At 48.6% G+C, this 21069-nt stretch overlaps 8 non-coding genes across 8 annotated transcripts; all 8 read right to left on the bottom strand.

The window, feature by feature from the left end:
- Window positions 1-1466: 1466 nt before the first annotated feature.
- Window positions 1467-1538, bottom strand: TRNAD-GUC (transfer RNA aspartic acid (anticodon GUC)). Its single transcript has one exon. It is a non-coding gene; the product is annotated as a tRNA-Asp (tRNA).
- A 4934-nt stretch (window positions 1539-6472) lies between these two features.
- Window positions 6473-6544, bottom strand: TRNAD-GUC (transfer RNA aspartic acid (anticodon GUC)). Its single transcript has one exon. It is a non-coding gene; the product is annotated as a tRNA-Asp (tRNA).
- A 1600-nt stretch (window positions 6545-8144) lies between these two features.
- Window positions 8145-8216, bottom strand: TRNAD-GUC (transfer RNA aspartic acid (anticodon GUC)). Its single transcript has one exon. It is a non-coding gene; the product is annotated as a tRNA-Asp (tRNA).
- A 1600-nt stretch (window positions 8217-9816) lies between these two features.
- On the bottom strand, window positions 9817-9888 carry TRNAD-GUC (transfer RNA aspartic acid (anticodon GUC)). The gene has a single exon. It is a non-coding gene; the product is annotated as a tRNA-Asp (tRNA).
- A 2436-nt stretch (window positions 9889-12324) lies between these two features.
- Window positions 12325-12396, bottom strand: TRNAD-GUC (transfer RNA aspartic acid (anticodon GUC)). Its single transcript has one exon. It is a non-coding gene; the product is annotated as a tRNA-Asp (tRNA).
- A 1600-nt stretch (window positions 12397-13996) lies between these two features.
- Window positions 13997-14068, bottom strand: TRNAD-GUC (transfer RNA aspartic acid (anticodon GUC)). The gene has a single exon. It is a non-coding gene; the product is annotated as a tRNA-Asp (tRNA).
- A 764-nt stretch (window positions 14069-14832) lies between these two features.
- Window positions 14833-14904, bottom strand: TRNAD-GUC (transfer RNA aspartic acid (anticodon GUC)). The gene has a single exon. It is a non-coding gene; the product is annotated as a tRNA-Asp (tRNA).
- A 4108-nt stretch (window positions 14905-19012) lies between these two features.
- On the bottom strand, window positions 19013-19084 carry TRNAD-GUC (transfer RNA aspartic acid (anticodon GUC)). Its single transcript has one exon. It is a non-coding gene; the product is annotated as a tRNA-Asp (tRNA).
- Window positions 19085-21069: the final 1985 nt, after the last annotated feature.

The raw sequence follows: 21069 nt of genomic DNA, 5'->3' as shown, positions 1-21069 counted from the left end.
ATAGCAAATTGCATTGGATTTAGTCATTGACCTTTTTTTCTCAAAAGGAGGCGACATCTGGGAAAAAAAGGTGGCGGCAAAGATACGGCAGTCTTGGGACAGATGGGTCGACTCTTGGGATCTGTAGAAGTTTGGCCGTTTGCACGCCCTGAGACTTTCTGCCAAAAAGAAAAGGAAACTTCTGCAGATGATGGTGGATTCCCGTGCCATCTCATCACACTGGATTGCATGGATTTTTCAAGAAAGACTTCAAGCCTTCCTTTGGCTACTGGATCTTTGGTGACAAGATTGGCGCTTCTACAGATGATATCTTGAGTCATTTGAATGGCAAAGTCCATGGAAAGGAAACTGAAGTTGGACAAAATTAACCTTCTTTTCCCCAAAGGAAAAGTGGGTGTGGCGTGTCATTCCTGGGGACCAAGCTGTGTTTGGAAGGCGAAATGAAGGGAAAGATAGCCCGGAATTGTCGAGGTGACATGTGCGAGATGCTAGGAAGCCCGAAATGCTTTTTTGGTGTCAAACAGGAAGCTGTACTGCCATGGATAGGCTAGGTCAGAGTGGCAACGATGAAGAGGATCCTGGGAAAGAGTTCCAGAGAAAGCAAGGCTGAGGAGAGAAAAAGAGGAAGCACTCCCCGTCGGGGAATCGAACCCCGGTCTCCCGCGTGACAGGCGGGGATACTCAACACTATACTAACGAGGAAGAAGGTGACCACCGCGCCGATTGCGCTCCAGCCGAAGATGAGGTTTCCGTGACCGACCGGAAAGGAATGATCTATTTCATTGCGCCACTGAAATGGAAGGGTGAAGGAAAAAACACACATGTGGCAGCGGTTAATAGCAAATTGCAATGGATTTAGTCATTGACCTTTTTTTTTCAAAAGGAGGTGACATCTGGGAAAAAAAGGTGGCGGCAAAGATACGGCAGTCTTGGGACAGATGGGTCGACTCTTGGGATCTGTAGAAGTTTGGCCGTTTGCACGCCCTGAGACTTTCTGCCAAAAAGAAAAGGAAACTTCTGCAGATGATGGTGGATTCCCGTGCCATCTCATCACACTGGATTGCATGGATTTTTCAAGAAAGACTTCAAGCCTTCCTTTGGCTACTGGATCTTTGGTGACAAGATTGGCGCTTCTACAGATGATATCTTGAGTCATTTGAATGGCGAAGTCCATGGAAAGGAAACTGAAGTTGGACAAAATTAACCTTCTTTTCCCCAAAGGAAAAGTGGGTGTGGCGTGTCATTCCTGGGGACCAAGCTGTGTTTGGAAGGCGAAATGAAGGGAAAGATAGCCCGGCATTGTCGAGGTGACATGTGCGAGATGCTAGGAAACCCGAAATGCTTTTTTGGTGTCAAACAGGAAGCTGTACTGCCATGGATGGGCTAGGTCAAAGTGGCAACGATGAAGAGGATCCTGGGAAAGAGTTCCAGAGAAAGCAAGGCTGAGGAGAGAAAAAGAGGAAGCACTCCCCGTCGGGGAATCGAACCCCGGTCTCCCGCGTGACAGGCGGGGATACTCACCACTATACTAACGAGGAAGAAGCTGACCGCCGCGCCGATTGCGCTCCAGCCGAAGTTGAGGTTTCCGCGACCGACCGGAAAGGAATGATCTATTTCATTGCGCCACTGAAATGGAAGGGTGAAGGAAAAAACACACATGTGGCAGCGGTTAATAGCAAATTGCATTGGATTTAGTCATTGACCTTTTTTTCTCAAAAGGAGGCGACATCTGGGAAAAAAAGGTGGCGGCAAAGATACGGCAGTCTTGGGACAGATGGGTCGACTCTTGGGATCTGTAGAAGTTTGGCCGTTTGCACGCCCTGAGACTTTCTGCCAAAAAGAAAAGGAAACTTCTGCAGATGATGGTGGATTCCCGTGCCATCTCATCACACTGGATTGCATGGATTTTTCAAGAAAGACTTCAAGCCTTCCTTTGGCTACTGGATCTTTGGTGACAAGATTGGCGCTTCTACAGATGATATCTTGAGTCATTTGAATGGCGAAGTCCATGGAAAGGAAACTGAAGTTGGACAAAATTAACCTTCTTTTCCCCAAAGGAAAAGTGGGTGTGGCGTGTCATTCCTGGGGACCAAGCTGTGTTTGGAAGGCGAAATGAAGGGAAAGATAGCCCGGCATTGTCGAGGTGACATGTGCGAGATGCTAGGAAGCCCGAAATGCTTTTTTGGTGTCAAACAGGAAGCTGTACTGCCATGGATAGGCTAGGTCAGAGTGGCAACGATGAAGAGGATCCTGGGAAAGAGTTCCAGAGAAAGCAAGGCTGAGGAGAGAAAAAGAGGAAGCACTCCCCGTCGGGGAATCGAACCCCGGTCTCCCGCGTGACAGGCGGGGATACTCACCACTATACTAATGAGGAAGAAGGTGACCACCGCGCCGATTGCGCTCCAGCCGAAGATGAGGTTTCCGTGACCGACCGGAAAAGAATGATCTATTTCATTGCGCCACTGAAATGGAAGGGTGAAGGTAAAAACACACATGTGGCAGCGGTTAATAGCAAATTGCATTGGATTTAGTCATTGACCATTTTTTCTCAAAAGGAGGTGACATCTGGGAAAAAAAGGTGGCGGCAAAGATACGGCAGTCTTGGGACAGATGGGTCGACTCTTGGGATCTGTAGAAGTTTGGCCGTTTGCACGCCCTGAGACTTTCTGCCAAAAAGAAAAGGAAACTTCTGCAGATGATGTTGGATTCCCGTGCCATCTCATCACACTGGATTGCATGGATTTTTCAAGAAAGACTTCAAGCCTTCCTTTGGCTACTGGATCTTTGGTGACAAGATTGGCGCTTCTACAGATGATATCTTGAGTCATTTGAATGGCGAAGTCCATGGAAAGGAAACTGAAGTTGGACAAAATTAACCTTCTTTTCCCCAAAGGAAAAGTGGGTGTGGCGTGTCATTCCTGGGGACCAAGCTGTGTTTGGAAGGCGAAATGAAGGGAAAGATAGCCCGGCATTGTCGAGGTGACATGTGCGAGATGCTAGGAAACCCGAAATGCTTTTTTGGTGTCAAACAGGAAGCTGTACTGCCATGGATGGGCTAGGTCAAATGAAGAGGATCCTGGGAAAGAGTTCCAGAGAAAGCAAGGCTGAGGAGAGAAAAAGAGGAAGCACTCCCCGTCGGGGAATCGAACCCCGGTCTCCCGCGTGACAGGCAGGGATACTCACCACTATACTAACGAGGAAGAAGCTGACCGCCACGCCGATTGCGCTCCAGCCGAAGATGAGGTTTCCGCGACCGACGGGAAAGGAATGATCTATTTCATTGCGCCACTGAAATGGAAGGGTGAAGGAAAAAACACACATGTGGCAGCGGTTAATAGCAAATTGCATTGGATTTAGTCATTGACCTTTTTTTCTCAAAAGGAGGCGACATCTGGGAAAAAAAGGTGGCGGCAAAGATACGGCAGTCTTGGGACAGATGGGTCGACTCTTGGGATCTGTAGAAGTTTGGCCGTTTGCACGCCCTGAGACTTTCTGCCAAAAAGAAAAGGAAACTTCTGCAGATGATGGTGGATTCCCGTGCCATCTCATCACACTGGATTGCATGGAGTTTTCAAGAAAGACTTCAAGCCTTCCTTTGGCTACTGGATCTTTGGTGACAAGATTGGCGCTTCTACAGATGATATCTTGAGTCATTTGAATGGCGAAGTCCATGGAAAGGAAACTGAAGTTGGACAAAATTAACCTTCTTTTCCCCAAAGGAAAAGTGGGTGTGGCGTGTCATTCCTGGGGACCAAGCTGTGTTTGGAAGGCGAAATGAAGGGAAAGATAGCCCGGCATTGTCGAGGTGACATGTGCGAGATGCTAGGAAGCCCGAAATGCTTTTTTGGTGTCAAACAGGAAGCTGTACTGCCATGGATGGGCTAGGTCAAAGTGGCAACGATGAAGAGGATCCTGGGAAAGAGTTCCAGAGAAAGCAAGGCTGAGGAGAGAAAAAGAGGAAGCACTCCCCGTCGGGGAATCGAACCCCGGTCTCCCGCGTGACAGGCAGGGATACTCACCACTATACTAACGAGGAAGAAGGTGACCGCCGCGCCGATTGCGCTCCAGCCGAAGATGAGGTTTCCGCGACCGACCGGAAAGGAATGATCTATTTCATTGCGCCACTGAAATGGAAGGGTGAAGGAAAAAACACACATGTGGCAGCGGTTAATAGCAAATTGCATTGGATTTAGTCATTGACCTTTTTTTCTCAAAAGGAGGCGACATCTGGGAAAAAAAGGTGGCGGCAAAGATACGGCAGTCTTGGGACAGATGGGTCGACTCTTGGGATCTGTAGAAGTTTGGCCGTTTGCACGCCCTGAGACTTTCTGCCAAAAAGAAAAGGAAACTTCTGCAGATGATGGTGGATTCCCGTGCCATCTCATCACACTGGATTGCATGGATTTTTCAAGAAAGACTTCAAGCCTTCCTTTGGCTACTGGATCTTTGGTGACAAGATTGGCGCTTCTACAGATGATATCTTGAGTCATTTGAATGGCGAAGTCCATGGAAAGGAAACTGAAGTTGGACAAAATTAACCTTCTTTTCCCCAAAGGAAAAGTGGGTGTGGCGTGTCATTCCTGGGGACCAAGCTGTGTTTGGAAGGCGAAATGAAGGGAAAGATAGCCCGGCATTGTCGAGGTGACATGTGCGAGATGCTAGGAAGCCCGAAATGCTTTTTTGGTGTCAAACAGGAAGCTGTACTGCCATGGATGGGCTAGGTCAAAGTGGCAACGATGAAGAGGATCCTGGGAAAGAGTTCCAGAGAAAGCAAGGCTGAGGAGAGAAAAAGAGGAAGCACTCCCCGTCGGGGAATCGAACCCCGGTCTCCCGCGTGACAGGCGGGGATACTCTCCACTATACTAACGAGGAAGAAGGTGACCACCGCGCCGATTGCGCTCCAGCCGAAGATGAGGTTTCCGTGACCGACCGGAAAGGAATGATCTATTTCATTGCGCCACTGAAATGGAAGGGTGAAGGTAAAAACACACATGTGGCAGCGGTTAATAGCAAATTGCACTGGATTTAGTCATTGACCTTTTTTTCTCAAAAGGAGGCGACATCTGGGAAAAAAAGGTGGCGGCAAAGATACGGCAGTCTTGGGACAGATGGGTCGACTCTTGGGATCTGTAGAAGTTTGGCCGTTTGCACGCCCTGAGACTTTCTGCCAAAAAGAAAAGGAAACTTCTGCAGATGATGGTGGATTCCCGTGCCATCTCATCACACTGGATTGCATGGATTTTTCAAGAAAGACTTCAAGCCTTCCTTTGGCTACTGGATCTTTGGTGACAAGATTGGCGCTTCTACAGATGATATCTTGAGTCATTTGAATGGCGAAGTCCATGGAAAGGAAACTGAAGTTGGACAAAATTAACCTTCTTTTCCCCAAAGGAAAAGTGGGTGTGGCGTGTCATTCCTGGGGACCAAGCTGTGTTTGGAAGGCGAAATGAAGGGAAAGATAGCCCGGCATTGTCGAGGTGACATGTGCGAGATGCTAGGAAGCCCGAAATGCTTTTTTGGTGTCAAACAGGAAGCTGTACTGCCATGGATGGGCTAGGTCAAAGTGGCAACGATGAAGAGGATCCTGGGAAAGAGTTCCAGAGAAAGCAAGGCTGAGGAGAGAAAAAGAGGAAGCACTCCCCGTCGGGGAATCGAACCCCGGTCTCCCGCGTGACAGGCGGGGATACTCTCCACTATACTAACGAGGAAGAAGGTGACCACCGCGCCGATTGCGCTCCAGCCGAAGATGAGGTTTCCGTGACCGACCGGAAAGGAATGATCTATTTCATTGCGCCACTGAAATGGAAGGGTGAAGGTAAAAACACACATGTGGCAGCGGTTAATAGCAAATTGCACTGGATTTAGTCATTGACCTTTTTTTCTCAAAAGGAGGCGACATCTGGGAAAAAAAGGTGGCGGCAAAGATACGGCAGTCTTGGGACAGATGGGTCGACTCTTGGGATCTGTAGAAGTTTGGCCGTTTGCACGCCCTGAGACTTTCTGCCAAAAAGAAAAGGAAACTTCTGCAGATGATGGTGGATTCCCGTGCCATCTCATCACACTGGATTGCATGGATTTTTCAAGAAAGACTTCAAGCCTTCCTTTGGCTACTGGATCTTTGGTGACAAGATTGGCGCTTCTACAGATGATATCTTGAGTCATTTGAATGGCGAAGTCCATGGAAAGGAAACTGAAGTTGGACAAAATTAACCTTCTTTTCCCCAAAGGAAAAGTGGGTGTGGCGTGTCATTCCTGGGGACCAAGCTGTGTTTGGAAGGCGAAATGAAGGGAAAGATAGCCCGGCATTGTCGAGGTGACATGTGCGAGATGCTAGGAAACCCGAAATGCTTTTTTGGTGTCAAACAGGAAGCTGTACTGCCATGGATGGGCTAGGTCAAAGTGGCAACGATGAAGAGGATCCTGGGAAAGAGTTCCAGAGAAAGCAAGGCTGAGGAGAGAAAAAGAGGAAGCACTCCCCGTCGGGGAATCGAACCCCGGTCTCCCGCGTGACAGGCGGGGATACTCACCACTATACTAACGAGGAAGAAGCTGACCGCCACGCCGATTGCGCTCCAGCCGAAGATGAGGTTTCCGCGACCGACCGGAAAGGAATGATCTATTTCATTGCGCCACTGAAATGGAAGGGTGAAGGAAAAAACACACATGTGGCAGCAGTTAATAGCAAATTGCATTGGATTTAGTCATTGACCTTTTTTTCTCAAAAGGAGGCGACATCTGGGAAAAAAAGGTGGCGGCAAAGATACGGCAGTCTTGGGACAGATGGGTCGACTCTTGGGATCTGTAGAAGTTTGGCCGTTTGCACGCCCTGAGACTTTCTGCCAAAAAGAAAAGGAAACTTCTGCAGATGATGGTGGATTCCCGTGCCATCTCATCACACTGGATTGCATGGATTTTTCAAGAAAGACTTCAAGCCTTCCTTTGGCTACTGGATCTTTGGTGACAAGATTGGCGCTTCTACAGATGATATCTTGAGTCATTTGAATGGCGAAGTCCATGGAAAGGAAACTGAAGTTGGACAAAATTAACCTTCTTTTCCCCAAAGGAAAAGTGGGTGTGGCGTGTCATTCCTGGGGACCAAGCTGTGTTTGGAAGGCGAAATGAAGGGAAAGATAGCCCGGCATTGTCGAGGTGACATGTGCGAGATGCTAGGAAGCCCGAAATGCTTTTTTGGTGTCAAACAGGAAGCTGTACTGCCATGGATGGGCTAGGTCAAAGTGGCAACGATGAAGAGGATCCTGGGAAAGAGTTCCAGAGAAAGCAAGGCTGAGGAGAGAAAAAGAGGATGCACTCCCCGTCGGGGAATCGAACCCCGGTCTCCCACGTGACAGGCGGGGATACTCACCACTATACTAACGAGGAAGAAGGTGACCACCATGCTGATTGCGCTCCAGCCGAAGATGAGGTTTCCGCGACCGACCGGAAAGGAATGATCTATTTCATTGCGCCACTGAAATGGAAGGGTGAAGGAAAAAACACACATGTGGCAGCGGTTAATAGCAAATTGCATTGGATTTAGTCATTGACCTTTTTTTCTCAAAAGGAGGCGACATCTGGGAAAAAAAGGTGGCGGCAATGATACGGCAGTCTTGGGACAGATGGGTCGACTCTTGGGATCTGTAGAAGTTTGGCCGTTTGCACGCCCTGAGACTTTCTGCCAAAAAGAAAAGGAAACTTCTGCAGATGATGGTGGATTCCCGTGCCATCTCATCACACTGGATTGCATGGATTTTTCAAGAAAGACTTCAAGCCTTCCTTTGGCTACTGGATCTTTGGTGACAAGATTGGCGCTTCTACCGATGATATCTTGAGTCATTTGAATGGCGAAGTCCATGGAAAGGAAACTGAAGTTGCACAAAATTAACCTTCTTTTCCCCAAAGGAAAAGTGGGTGTGGCGTGTCATTCCTGGGGAACAAGCTGTGTTTGGAAGGTGAAATGAAGAGAAAAAAAGACCGGCATTGTCGAGGTGACATGTTAGAGATGCTAGGAAGCCCGAAATGCTTTTTTGGTGTCAAACAGGAAGCTGTACTGCCATGGATGGGCTAGGTCAAAGTGGCAACGATGAAGAGGATCCTGGGAAAGAGTTCCAGAGAAAGGAAGGCTGAGGAGAGAAAAAGAGGAAGCACTCCCCGTCGGGGAATCGAACCCCGGTCTCCCGCGTGACAGGCGGGGATACTTACCACTATACTAACGAGGAAGAAGGTGACCACTACGCCGATTGCGCTCCAGCCGAAGATGAGGTTTCCGTGACCGACCGGAAAGGAATGATCTATTTCATTGCGCCACTGAAATGGAAGGGTGAAGGAAAAAACACACATGTGGCAGCGGTTAATAGCAAATTGCATTGGATTTAGTCATTGACCTTTTTTTCTCAAAAGGAGGCGACATCTGGGAAAAAAAGGTGGCGGCAAAGATACGGCAGTCTTGGGACAGATGGGTCGACTCTTGGGATCTGTAGAAGTTTGGCCGTTTGCACGCCCTGAGACTTTCTGCCAAAAAGAAAAGGAAACTTCTGCAGATGATGGTGGATTCCCGTGCCATCTCATCACACTGGATTGCATGGATTTTTCAAGAAAGACTTCAAGCCTTCCTTTGGCTACTGGATCTTTGGTGACAAGATTGGCGCTTCTACAGATGATATCTTGAGTCATTTGAATGGCGAAGTCCATGGAAAGGAAACTGAAGTTGGACAAAATTAACCTTCTTTTCCCCAAAGGAAAAGTGGGTGTGGCGTGTCATTCCTGGGGACCAAGCTGTGTTTGGAAGGCGAAATGAAGGGAAAGATAGCCCGGCATTGTCGAGGTGACATGTGCGAGATGCTAGGAAGCCCGAAATGCTTTTTTGGTGTCAAACAGGAAGCTGTACTGCCATGGATGGGCTAGGTCAAAGTGGCAACGATGAAGAGGATCCTGGGAAAGAGTTCCAGAGAAAGCAAGGCTGAGGAAAGAAAAAGAGGAAGCACTCCCCGTCGGGGAATCGAACCCCGGTCTCCCGCATGACAGGCGGGGATACTCACCACTATACTAATGAGGAAGAAGCTGACCGCCGCGCCGATTGCGCTCCAGCCGAAGATGAGGTTTCCGCGACCGACCGGAAAGGAATGATCTATTTCATTGCGCCACTGAAATGGAAGGGTGAAGGAAAAAACACACATGTGGCAGCGGTTAATAGCAAATTGCATTGGATTTAGTCATTGACCTTTTTTTCTCAAAAGGAGGCGACATCTGGGAAAAAAAGGTGGCGGCAAAGATACGGCAGTCTTGGGACAGATGGGTCGACTCTTGGGATCTGTAGAAGTTTGGCCGTTTGCACGCCCTGAGACTTTCTGCCAAAAAGAAAAGGAAACTTCTGCAGATGATGGTGGATTCCCGTGCCATCTCATCACACTGGATTGCATGGATTTTTCAAGAAAGACTTCAAGCCTTCCTTTGGCTACTGGATCTTTGGTGACAAGATTGGCGCTTCTACAGATGATATCTTGAGTCATTTGAATGGCGAAGTCCATGGAAAGGAAACTGAAGTTGGACAAAATTAACCTTCTTTTCCCCAAAGGAAAAGTGGGTGTGGCGTGTCATTCCTGGGGACCAAGCTGTGTTTGGAAGGCGAAATGAAGGGAAAGATAGCCCGGCATTGTCGAGGTGACATGTGCGAGATGCTAGGAAGCCCGAAATGCTTTTTTGGTGTCAAACAGGAAGCTGTACTGCCATGGATGGGCTAGGTCAAAGTGGCAACGATGAAGAGGATCCTGGGAAAGAGTTCCAGAGAAAGCAAGGCTGAGGAGAGAAAAAGAGGAAGCACTCCCCGTCGGGGAATCGAACCCCGGTCTCCCGCGTGACAGGCGGGGATACTCACCACTATACTAACGAGGAAGAAGGTGACCGCCGCGTCGATTGCGCTCCAGCCGAAGATGAGGTTTCCGCGACCGACCGGAAAGGAATGATCTATTTCATTGCGCCACTGAAATGGAAGGGTGAAGGAAAAAACACACATGTGGCAGCGGTTAATAGCAAATTGCATTGGATTTAGTCATTGACCTTTTTTTCTCAAAAGGAGGCGACATCTGGGAAAAAAAGGTGGCGGCAAAGATACGGCAGTCTTGGGACAGATGGGTCGACTCTTGGGATCTGTAGAAGTTTGGCCGTTTGCACGCCCTGAGACTTTCTGCCAAAAAGAAAAGGAAACTTCTGCAGATGATGGTGGATTCCCGTGCCATCTCATCACACTGGATTGCATGGATTTTTCAAGAAAGACTTCAAGCCTTCCTTTGGCTACTGGATCTTTGGTGACAAGATTGGCGCTTCTACAGATGATATCTTGAGTCATTTGAATGGCGAAGTCCATGGAAAGGAAACTGAAGTTGGACAAAATTAACCTTCTTTTCCCCAAAGGAAAAGTGGGTGTGGCGTGTCATTCCTGGGGACCAAGCTGTGTTTGGAAGGCGAAATGAAGGGAAAGATAGCCCGGCATTGTCGAGGTGACATGTGCGAGATGCTAGGAAGCCCGAAATGCTTTTTTGGTGTCAAACAGGAAGCTGTACTGCCATGGATGGGCTAGGTCAAAGTGGCAACGATGAAGAGGATCCTGGGAAAGAGTTCCAGAGAAAGGAAGGCTGAGGAGAGAAAAAGAGGAAGCACTCCCCGTCGGGGAATCGAACCCCGGTCTCCCGCGTGACAGGCAGGGATACTCACCACTATACTAACGAGGAAGAAGGTAACCGCCGCGCCGATTGCGCTCCAGCTGAAGATGAGGTTTCCGCGACCGACCGGAAAGGAATGATCTATTTCATTGCGCCACTGAAATGGAAGGGTGAAGGAAAAAACACACATGTGGCAGCGGTTAATAGCAAATTGCATTGGATTTAGTCATTGACCTTTTTTTCTCAAAAGGAGGCGACATCTGGGAAAAAAAGGTGGCGGCAAAGATACGGCAGTCTTGGGACAGATGGGTCGACTCTTGGGATCTGTAGAAGTTTGGCCGTTTGCACGCCCTGAGACTTTCTGCCAAAAAGAAAAGGAAACTTCTGCAGATGATGGTGGATTCCCGTGCCATCTCATCACACTGGATTGCATGGATTTTTCAAGAAAGACTTCAAGCCTTCCTTTGGCTACTGGATCTTTGGTGACAAGATTGGCGCTTCTACAGATGATATCTTGAGTCATTTGAATGGCGAAGTCCATGGAAAGGAAACTGAAGTTGGACAAAATTAACCTTCTTTTCCCCAAAGGAAAAGTGGGTGTGGCGTGTCATTCCTGGGGACCAAGCTGTGTTTGGAAGGCGAAATGAAGGGAAAGATAGCCCGGCATTGTCGAGGTGGCATGTGCGAGATGCTAGGAAGCCCGAAATGCTTTTTTGGTGTCAAACAGGAAGCTGTACTGCCATGGATGGGCTAGGTCAAAGTGGCAACGATGAAGAGGATCCTGGGAAAGAGTTCCAGAGAAAGCAAGGCTGAGGAGAGAAAAAGAGGAAGCACTCCCCGTCGGGGAATCAAACCCCGGTCTCCCGCGTGACAGGCGGGGATACTCACCACTATACTAACGAGGAAGAAGGTGACCGCCGCGCCGATTGCGCTCCAGCCGAAGATGAGGTTTCCGCGACCGACGGGAAAGGAATGATCTATTTCATTGCGCCACTGAAATGGAAGGGTGAAGGAAAAAACACACATGTGGCAGCGGTTAATAGCAAATTGCATTGGATTTAGTCATTGACCTTTTTTTCTCAAAAGGAGGCGACATCTGGGAAAAAAAGGTGGCGGCAAAGATACGGCAGTCTTGGGACAGATGGGTCGACTCTTGGGATCTGTAGAAGTTTGGCCGTTTGCACGCCCTGAGACTTTCTGCCAAAAAGAAAAGGAAACTTCTGCAGATGATGGTGGATTCCCGTGCCATCTCATCACTCTGGATTGCATGGATTTTTCAAGAAAGACTTCAAGCCTTCCTTTGGCTACTGGATCTTTGGTGACAAGATTGGCGCTTCTACAGATGATATCTTGAGTTATTTGAATGGCGAAGTCCATGGAAAGGAAACTGAAGTTGGACAAAATTAACCTTCTTTTCCCCAAAGGAAAAGTGGGTGTGGCGTGTCATTCCTGGGGACCAAGCTGTGTTTGGAAGGCGAAATGAAGGTAAAGATAGCCCGGCATTGTCGAGGTGACATGTGCGAGATGCTAGGAAGCCCGAAATGCTTTTTTGGTGTCAAACAGGAAGCTGTACTGCCATGGATGGGCTAGGTCAAAGTGGCAACGATGAAGAGGATCCTGGGAAAGAGTTCCAGAGAAAGCAAGGCTGAGGAGAGAAAAAGAGGAAGCACTCCCCGTCGGGGAATCGAACCCCGGTCTCCCGCGTGACAGGCGGGGATACTCACCACTATACTAACGAGGAAGAAGGTGACCGCCGCACCGATTGCGCTCCAGCCGAAGATGAGGTTTCCGCGACCGACCGGAAAGGAATGATCTATTTCATTGCGCCACTGAAATGGAAGGGTGAAGGAAAAAACACACATGTGGCAGCGGTTAATAGCAAATTGCATTGGATTTAGTCATTGACCTTTTTTTCTCAAAAGGAGGCGACATCTGGGAAAAAAAGGTGGCGGCAAAGATACGGCAGTCTTGGGACAGATGGGTCGACTCTTGGGATCTGTAGAAGTTTGGCCGTTTGCACGCCCTGAGACTTTCTGCCAAAAAGAAAAGGAAACTTCTGCAGATGATGGTGGATTCCCGTGCCATCTCATCACACTGGATTGCATGGATTTTTCAAGAAAGACTTCAAGCCTTCCTTTGGCTACTGGATCTTTGGTGACAAGATTGGCGCTTCTACAGATGATATCTTGAGTCATTTGAATGGCAAAGTCCATGGAAAGGAAACTGAAGTTGGACAAAATTAACCTTCTTTTCCCCAAAGGAAAAGTGGGTGTGGCGTGTCATTCCTGGGGACCAAGCTGTGTTTGGAAGGCGAAATGAAGGGAAAGATAGCCCGGAATTGTCGAGGTGACATGTGCGAGATGCTAGGAAGCCCGAAATGCTTTTTTGGTGTCAAACAGGAAGCTGTACTGCCATGGATAGGCTAGGTCAGAGTGGCAACGATGAAGAGGATCCTGGGAAAGAGTTCCAGAGAAAGCAAGGCTGAGGAGAGAAAAAGAGGAAGCACTCCCCGTCGGGGAATCGAACCCCGGTCTCCCGCGTGACAGGCGGGGATACTCAACACTATACTAACGAGGAAGAAGGTGACCACCGCGCCGATTGCGCTCCAGCCGAAGATGAGGTTTCCGTGACCGACCGGAAAGGAATGATCTATTTCATTGCGCCACTGAAATGGAAGGGTGAAGGAAAAAACACACATGTGGCAGCGGTTAATAGCAAATTGCAATGGATTTAGTCATTGACCTTTTTTTCTCAAAAGGAGGTGACATCTGGGAAAAAAAGGTGGCGGCAAAGATACGGCAGTCTTGGGACAGATGGGTCGACTCTTGGGATCTGTAGAAGTTTGGCCGTTTGCACGCCCTGAGACTTTCTGCCAAAAAGAAAAGGAAACTTCTGCAGATGATGGTGGATTCCCGTGCCATCTCATCACACTGGATTGCATGGATTTTTCAAGAAAGACTTCAAGCCTTCCTTTGGCTACTGGATCTTTGGTGACAAGATTGGCGCTTCTACAGATGATATCTTGAGTCATTTGAATGGCGAAGTCCATGGAAAGGAAACTGAAGTTGGACAAAATTAACCTTCTTTTCCCCAAAGGAAAAGTGGGTGTGGCGTGTCATTCCTGGGGACCAAGCTGTGTTTGGAAGGCGAAATGAAGGGAAAGATAGCCCGGCATTGTCGAGGTGACATGTGCGAGATGCTAGGAAACCCGAAATGCTTTTTTGGTGTCAAACAGGAAGCTGTACTGCCATGGATGGGCTAGGTCAAAGTGGCAACGATGAAGAGGATCCTGGGAAAGAGTTCCAGAGAAAGCAAGGCTGAGGAGAGAAAAAGAGGAAGCACTCCCCGTCGGGGAATCGAACCCCGGTCTCCCGCGTGACAGGCGGGGATACTCACCACTATACTAACGAGGAAGAAGGTGACCGCCGCGCCGATTGCGCTCCAGCCGAAGATGAGGTTTCCGCGACCGACGGGAAAGGAATGATCTATTTCATTGCGCCACTGAAATGGAAGGGTGAAGGAAAAAACACACATGTGGCAGCGGTTAATAGCAAATTGCATTGGATTTAGTCATTGACCTTTTTTTCTCAAAAGGAGGCGACATCTGGGAAAAAAAGGTGGCGGCAAAGATACGGCAGTCTTGGGACAGATGGGTCGACTCTTGGGATCTGTAGAAGTTTGGCCGTTTGCACGCCCTGAGACTTTCTGCCAAAAAGAAAAGGAAACTTCTGCAGATGATGGTGGATTCCCGTGCCATCTCATCACTCTGGATTGCATGGAGTTTTCAAGAAAGACTTCAAGCCTTCCTTTGGCTACTGGATCTTTGGTGACAAGATTGGCGCTTCTACAGATGATATCTTGAGTTATTTGAATGGCGAAGTCCATGGAAAGGAAACTGAAGTTGGACAAAATTAACCTTCTTTTCCCCAAAGGAAAAGTGGGTGTGGCGTGTCATTCCTGGGGACCAAGCTGTGTTTGGAAGGCGAAATGAAGGTAAAGATAGCCCGGCATTGTCGAGGTGACATGTGCGAGATGCTAGGAAGCCCGAAATGCTTTTTTGGTGTCAAACAGGAAGCTGTACTGCCATGGATGGGCTAGGTCAAAGTGGCAACGATGAAGAGGATCCTGGGAAAGAGTTCCAGAGAAAGCAAGGCTGAGGAGAGAAAAAGAGGAAGCACTCCCCGTCGGGGAATCGAACCCCGGTCTCCCGCGTGACAGGCGGGGATACTCACCACTATACTAACGAGGAAGAAGGTGACCGCCGCACCGATTGCGCTCCAGCCGAAGATGAGGTTTCCGCGACCGACCGGAAAGGAATGATCTATTTCATTGCGCCACTGAAATGGAAGGGTGAAGGAAAAAACACACATGTGGCAGCGGTTAATAGCAAATTGCATTGGATTTAGTCATTGACCTTTTTTTCTCAAAAGGAGGCGACATCTGGGAAAAAAAGGTGGCGGCAAAGATACGGCAGTCTTGGGACAGATGGGTCGACTCTTGGGATCTGTAGAAGTTTGGCCGTTTGCACGCCCTGAGACTTTCTGCCAAAAAGAAAAGGAAACTTCTGCAGATGATGGTGGATTCCCGTGCCATCTCATCACACTGGATTGCATGGATTTTTCAAGAAAGACTTCAAGCCTTCCTTTGGCTACTGGATCTTTGGTGACAAGATTGGCGCTTCTACAGATGATATCTTGAGTCATTTGAATGGCAAAGTCCATGGAAAGGAAACTGAAGTTGGACAAAATTAACCTTCTTTTCCCCAAAGGAAAAGTGGGTGTGGCGTGTCATTCCTGGGGACCAAGCTGTGTTTGGAAGGCGAAATGAAGGGAAAGATAGCCCGGAATTGTCGAGGTGACATGTGCGAGATGCTAGGAAGCCCGAAATGCTTTTTTGGTGTCAAACAGGAAGCTGTACTGCCATGGATAGGCTAGGTCAGAGTGGCAACGATGAAGAGGATCCTGGGAAAGAGTTCCAGAGAAAGCAAGGCTGAGGAGAGAAAAAGAGGAAGCACTCCCCGTCGGGGAATCGAACCCCGGTCTCCCGCGTGACAGGCGGGGATACTCAACACTATACTAACGAGGAAGAAGGTGACCACCGCGCCGATTGCGCTCCAGCCGAAGATGAGGTTTCCGTGACCGACCGGAAAGGAATGATCTATTTCATTGCGCCACTGAAATGTAAGGGTGAAGGAAAAAACACACATGTGGCAGCGGTTAATAGCAAATTGCAATGGATTTAGTCATTGACCTTTTTTTCTCAAAAGGAGGTGACATCTGGGAAAAAAAGGTGGCGGCAAAGATACGGCAGTCTTGGGACAGATTGGTCGACTCTTGGGATCTGTAGAAGTTTGGCCGTTTGCACGCCCTGAGACTTTCTGCCAAAAAGAAAAGGAAACTTCTGCAGATGATGGTGGATTCCCGTGCCATCTCATCACACTGGATTGCATGGATTTTTCAAGAAAGACTTCAAGCCTTCCTTTGGCTACTGGATCTTTGGTGACAAGATTGGCGCTTCTACAGATGATATCTTGAGTCATTTGAATGGCGAAGTCCATGGAAAGGAAACTGAAGTTGGACAAAATTAACCTTCTTTTCCCCAAAGGAAAAGTGGGTGTGGCGTGTCATTCCTGGGGACCAAGCTGTGTTTGGAAGGCGAAATGAAGGGAAAGATAGCCCGGCATTGTCGAGGTGACATGTGCGAGATGCTAGGAAGCCCGAAATGCTTTTTTGGTGTCAAACAGGAAGCTGTACTGCCATGGATGGGCTAGGTCAAAGTGGCAACGATGAAGAGGATCCTGGGAAAGAGTTCCAGAGAAAGCAAGGCTGAGGAGAGAAAAAGAGGAAGCACTCCCCGTCGGGGAATCGAACCCCGGTCTCCCACGTGACAGGCGGGGATACTCACCACTATACTAACGAGGAAGAAGCTGACCGCCACGCCGATTGCGCTCCAGCCGAAGTTGAGGCTTCCGCGACCGACCGGAAAGGAATGATCTATTTCATTGCGCCACTGAAATGGAAGGGTGAAGGAAAAAACACACATGTGGCAGCGGTTAATAGCAAATTGCATTGGATTTAGTCATTGACCTTTTTTTCTCAAAAGGAGGCGACATCTGGGAAAAAAAGGTGGCGGCAAAGATACGGCAGTCTTGGGACAGATGGGTCGACTCTTGGGATCTGTAGAAGTTTGGCCGTTTGCACGCCCTGAGACTTTCTGCCAAAAAGAAAAGGAAACTTCTGCAGATGATGGTGGATTCCCGTGCCATCTCATCACACTGGATTGCATGGATTTTTCAAGAAAGACTTCAAGCCTTCCTTTGGCTACTGGATCTTTGGTGACAAGATTGGCGCTTCTACAGATGATATCTTGAGTCATTTGAATGGCGAAGTCCATGGAAAGGAAACTGAAGTTGGACAAAATTAACCTTCTTTTCCCCAAAGGAAAAGTGGGTGTGGCGTGTCATTCCTGGGGACCAAGCTGTGTTTGGAAGGCGAAATGAAGGGAAAGATAGCCCGGCATTGTCGAGGTGACATGTGCGAGATGCTAGGAAGCCCGAAATGCTTTTTTGGTGTCAAACAGGAAGCTGTACTGCCATGGATGGGCTAGGTCAAAGTGGCAACGATGAAGAGGATCCTGGGAAAGAGTTCCAGAGAAAGCAAGGCTGAGGAGAGAAAAAGAGGAAGCACTCCCCGTCGGGGAATCGAACCCCGGTCTCCCGCGTGACAGGCGGGGATACTCTCCACTATACTAACGAGGAAGAAGGTGACCACCGCGCCGATTGCGCTCCAGCCGAAGATGAGGTTTCCGTGACCGACCGGAAAGGAATGATCTATTTCATTGCGCCACTGAAATGGAAGGGTGAAGGTAAAAACACACATGTTGCAGCGGTTAATAGCAAATTGCACTGGATTTAGTCATTGACCTTTTTTTCTCAAAAGGAGGCGACATCTGGGAAAAAAAGGTGGCGGCAAAGATACGGCAGTCTTGGGACAGATGGGTCGACTCTTGGGATCTGTAGAAGTTTGGCCGTTTGCACGCCCTGAGACTTTCTGCCAAAAAGAAAAGGAAACTTCTGCAGATGATGGTGGATTCCCGTGCCATCTCATCACACTGGATTGCATGGATTTTTCAAGAAAGACTTCAAGCCTTCCTTTGGCTACTGGATCTTTGGTGACAAGATTGGCGCTTCTACAGATGATATCTTGAGTCATTTGAATGGCGAAGTCCATGGAAAGGAAACTGAAGTTGGACAAAATTAACCTTCTTTTCCCCAAAGGAAAAGTGGGTGTGGCGTGTCATTCCTGGGGACCAAGCTGTGTTTGGAAGGCGAAATGAAGGTAAAGATAGCCCGGCATTGTCGAGGTGACATGTGCGAGATGCTAGGAAGCCCGAAATGCTTTTTTGGTGTCAAACAGGAAGCTGTACTGCCATGGATGGGCTAGGTCAAAGTGGCAACGATGAAGAGGATCCTGGGAAAGAGTTCCAGAGAAAGCAAGGCTGAGGAGAGAACAAGAGGAAGCACTCCCCGTCGGGGAATCGAACCCCGGTCTCCCGCGTGACAGGCAGTGATACTCACCACTATACTAACGAGGAAGTAGGTGACTGCTGCGCCGACTGCGCTCCAGCCGAAGATGAGGTTTCCGTAACCGACCGGAAAGGAATGATCTATTTCATTGCGCCACTGAAATGGAAGGGTGAAGGAAAAAACACACATGGGGCAGCGGTTAATAGCAAATTGCAATGGATTTAGTCATTGACCTTTTTTTCTCAAAAGGAGGCGACATCTGGGAAAAAAAGGTGGCGGCAAAGATACGGCAGTCTTGGGACAGATGGGTCGACTCTTGGGATCTGTAGAAGTTTGGCCGTTTGCACGCCCTGAGACTTTCTGCCAAAAAGAAAAGGAAACTTCTGCAGATGATGGTGGATTCCCGTGCCATCTCATCACACTGGATTGCATGGATTTTTCAAGAAAGACTTCAAGCCTTCCTTTGGCTACTGGATCTTTGGTGACAAGATTGGCGCTTCTACAGATGATATCTTGAGTCATTTGAATGGCGAAGTCCATGGAAAGGAAACTGAAGTTGGACAAAATTAACCTTCTTTTCCCCAAAGGAAAAGTGGGTGTGGCGTGTCATTTCTGGGGACCAAGCTGTGTTTGGAACGCGAAATGAAGGGAAAGATAGCCCGGCATTGTCGAGGTGACATGTGCGAGATGCTAGGAAGCCCGAAATGCTTTTTTGGTGTCAAACAGGAAGCTGTACTGCCATGGATGGGCTAGGTCAAAGTGGCAACGATGAAGAGGATCCTGGGAAAGAGTTCCAGAGAAAGCAAAGCTGAGGAGAGAAAAAGAGGAAGCACTCCCCGTCGGGGAATCGAACCCCGGTCTCCCGCGTGACAGGCGGGGATACTCACCACTATACTAACGAGGAAGAAGCTGACCTTCGCGCCGATTGCGCTCCAGCCGAAGATGAGGTTTCCGCGACCGGAAAGGAATGATCTATTTCATTGCGCCACTGAAATGGAAGGGTGAAGGAAAAAACACACATGTGGCAGCGGTTAATAGCAAATTGCATTGGATTTAGTCATTGACCTTTTTTTCTCAAAAGGAGGCGACATCTGGGAAAAAAAGGTGGCGGCAAAGATACGGCAGTCTTGGGACAGATGGGTCGACTCTTGGGATCTGTAGAAGTTTGGCCGTTTGCACGCCCTGAGACTTTCTGCCAAAAAGAAAAGGAAACTTCTGCAGATGATGGTGGATTCCCGTGCCATCTCATCACACTGGATTGCATGGATTTTTCAAGAAAGACTTCAAGCCTTCCTTTGGCTACTGGATCTTTGGTGACAAGATTGGCGCTTCTACAGATGATATCTTGAGTCATTTGAATGGCGAAGTCCATGGAAAGGAAACTGAAGTTGGACAAAATTAACCTTCTTTTCCCCAAAGGAAAAGTGGGTGTGGCGTGTCATTCCTGGGGACCAAGCTGTGTTTGGAAGGCGAAATGAAGGTAAAGATAGCCCGGCATTGTCGAGGTGACATGTGCGAGATGCTAGGAAGCCCGAAATGCTTTTTTGGTGTCAAACAGGAAGCTGTACTGCCATGGATGGGCTAGGTCAAAGTGGCAACGATGAAGAGGATCCTGGGAAAGAGTTCCAGAGAAAGCAAGGCTGAGTTGAGAAAAAGAGGAAGCACTCCCCATCGGGAATCGAACCCCGGTCTCCCGCGTGACAGGCAGGGATACTCACCACTATACTAACGAGGAAGTAGGTGACCGCTGCGCCGATTGCGCTCCAGCCGACGATGAGGTTTCCGTAACCGACCGGAAAGGAATGATCTATTTCATTGCGCCACTGAAATGGAAGGGTGAAGGAAAAAACACACATGTGGCAGCGGTTAATAGCAAATTGCAATGGATTTAGTCATTGACCTTTTTTTCTCAAAAGGAGGCGACATCTGGGAAAAAAAGGTGGCGGCAAAGATACGGCAGTCTTGGGACAGATGGGTCGACTCTTGGGATCTGTAGAAGTTTGGCCGTTTGCACGCCCTGAGACTTTCTGCCAAAAAGAAAAGGAAACTTCTGCAGATGATGGTGGATTCCCGTGCCATCTCATCACACTGGATTGCATGGATTTTTCAAGAAAGACTTCAAGCCTTCCTTTGGCTACTGGATCTTTGGTGACAAGATTGGCGCTTCTACAGATGATATCTTGAGTCATTTGAATGGCGAAGTCCATGGAAAGGAAACTGAAGTTGGACAAAATTAACCTTCTTTTCCCCAAAGGAAAAGTGGGTGTGGCGTGTCATTCCTGGGGACCAAGCTGTGTTTGGAAGGCGAAATGAAGGGAAAGATAGCCCGGCATTGTCGAGGTGACATGTGCGAGATGCTAGGAAGCCCAAAATGCTTTTTTGGTGTCAAATAGGAAGCTGTACTGCCATGGATGGGCTAGGTCAAAGTGGCAACGATGAAGAGGATCCTGGAAAAGAGTTCCAGAGAAAGCAAGGCTGAGGAGAGAAAAAAAAGGAAGCACACCCCGTCGGGGAATCGAACCCCGGTCTCCCGCGTGACAGGCGGCGATACTCACCACTATACTAACGAGGAAGACGGTGAATGCCGTGCCGATTGCGCTCCTGCCGAAGATGAGGTTTCCCTGACCGACCGGAAAGGAATGATCTATTTCATTGCGCCACTGAAATGGAAGGGTGAAGGAAAAAACACACATGTGGCAGCGGTTAATAGCAAATTGCATTGGATTTAGTCATTGACCTTTTTTTTTCAAAAGGAGGCGACATCTGGGAAAAAAAGGTGGGGGCAAAGATACGGCAGTCTTGGGACAGATGGGTCGACTCTTGGGATCTGTAGAAGTTTGGCCGTTTGCACGCCCTGAGACTTTCTGCCAAAAAGAAAAGGAAACTTCT

This window comes from Leptodactylus fuscus, unplaced genomic scaffold (genome assembly GCF_031893055.1).
Source record: "Leptodactylus fuscus isolate aLepFus1 unplaced genomic scaffold, aLepFus1.hap2 HAP2_SCAFFOLD_378, whole genome shotgun sequence".
In the NCBI taxonomy this organism is placed as follows: Eukaryota; Metazoa; Chordata; class Amphibia; order Anura; family Leptodactylidae; genus Leptodactylus; species Leptodactylus fuscus.
Note: the sequence above shows the minus strand (reverse complement) of the source record. Positions and strands in the feature narration are given on the sequence as shown.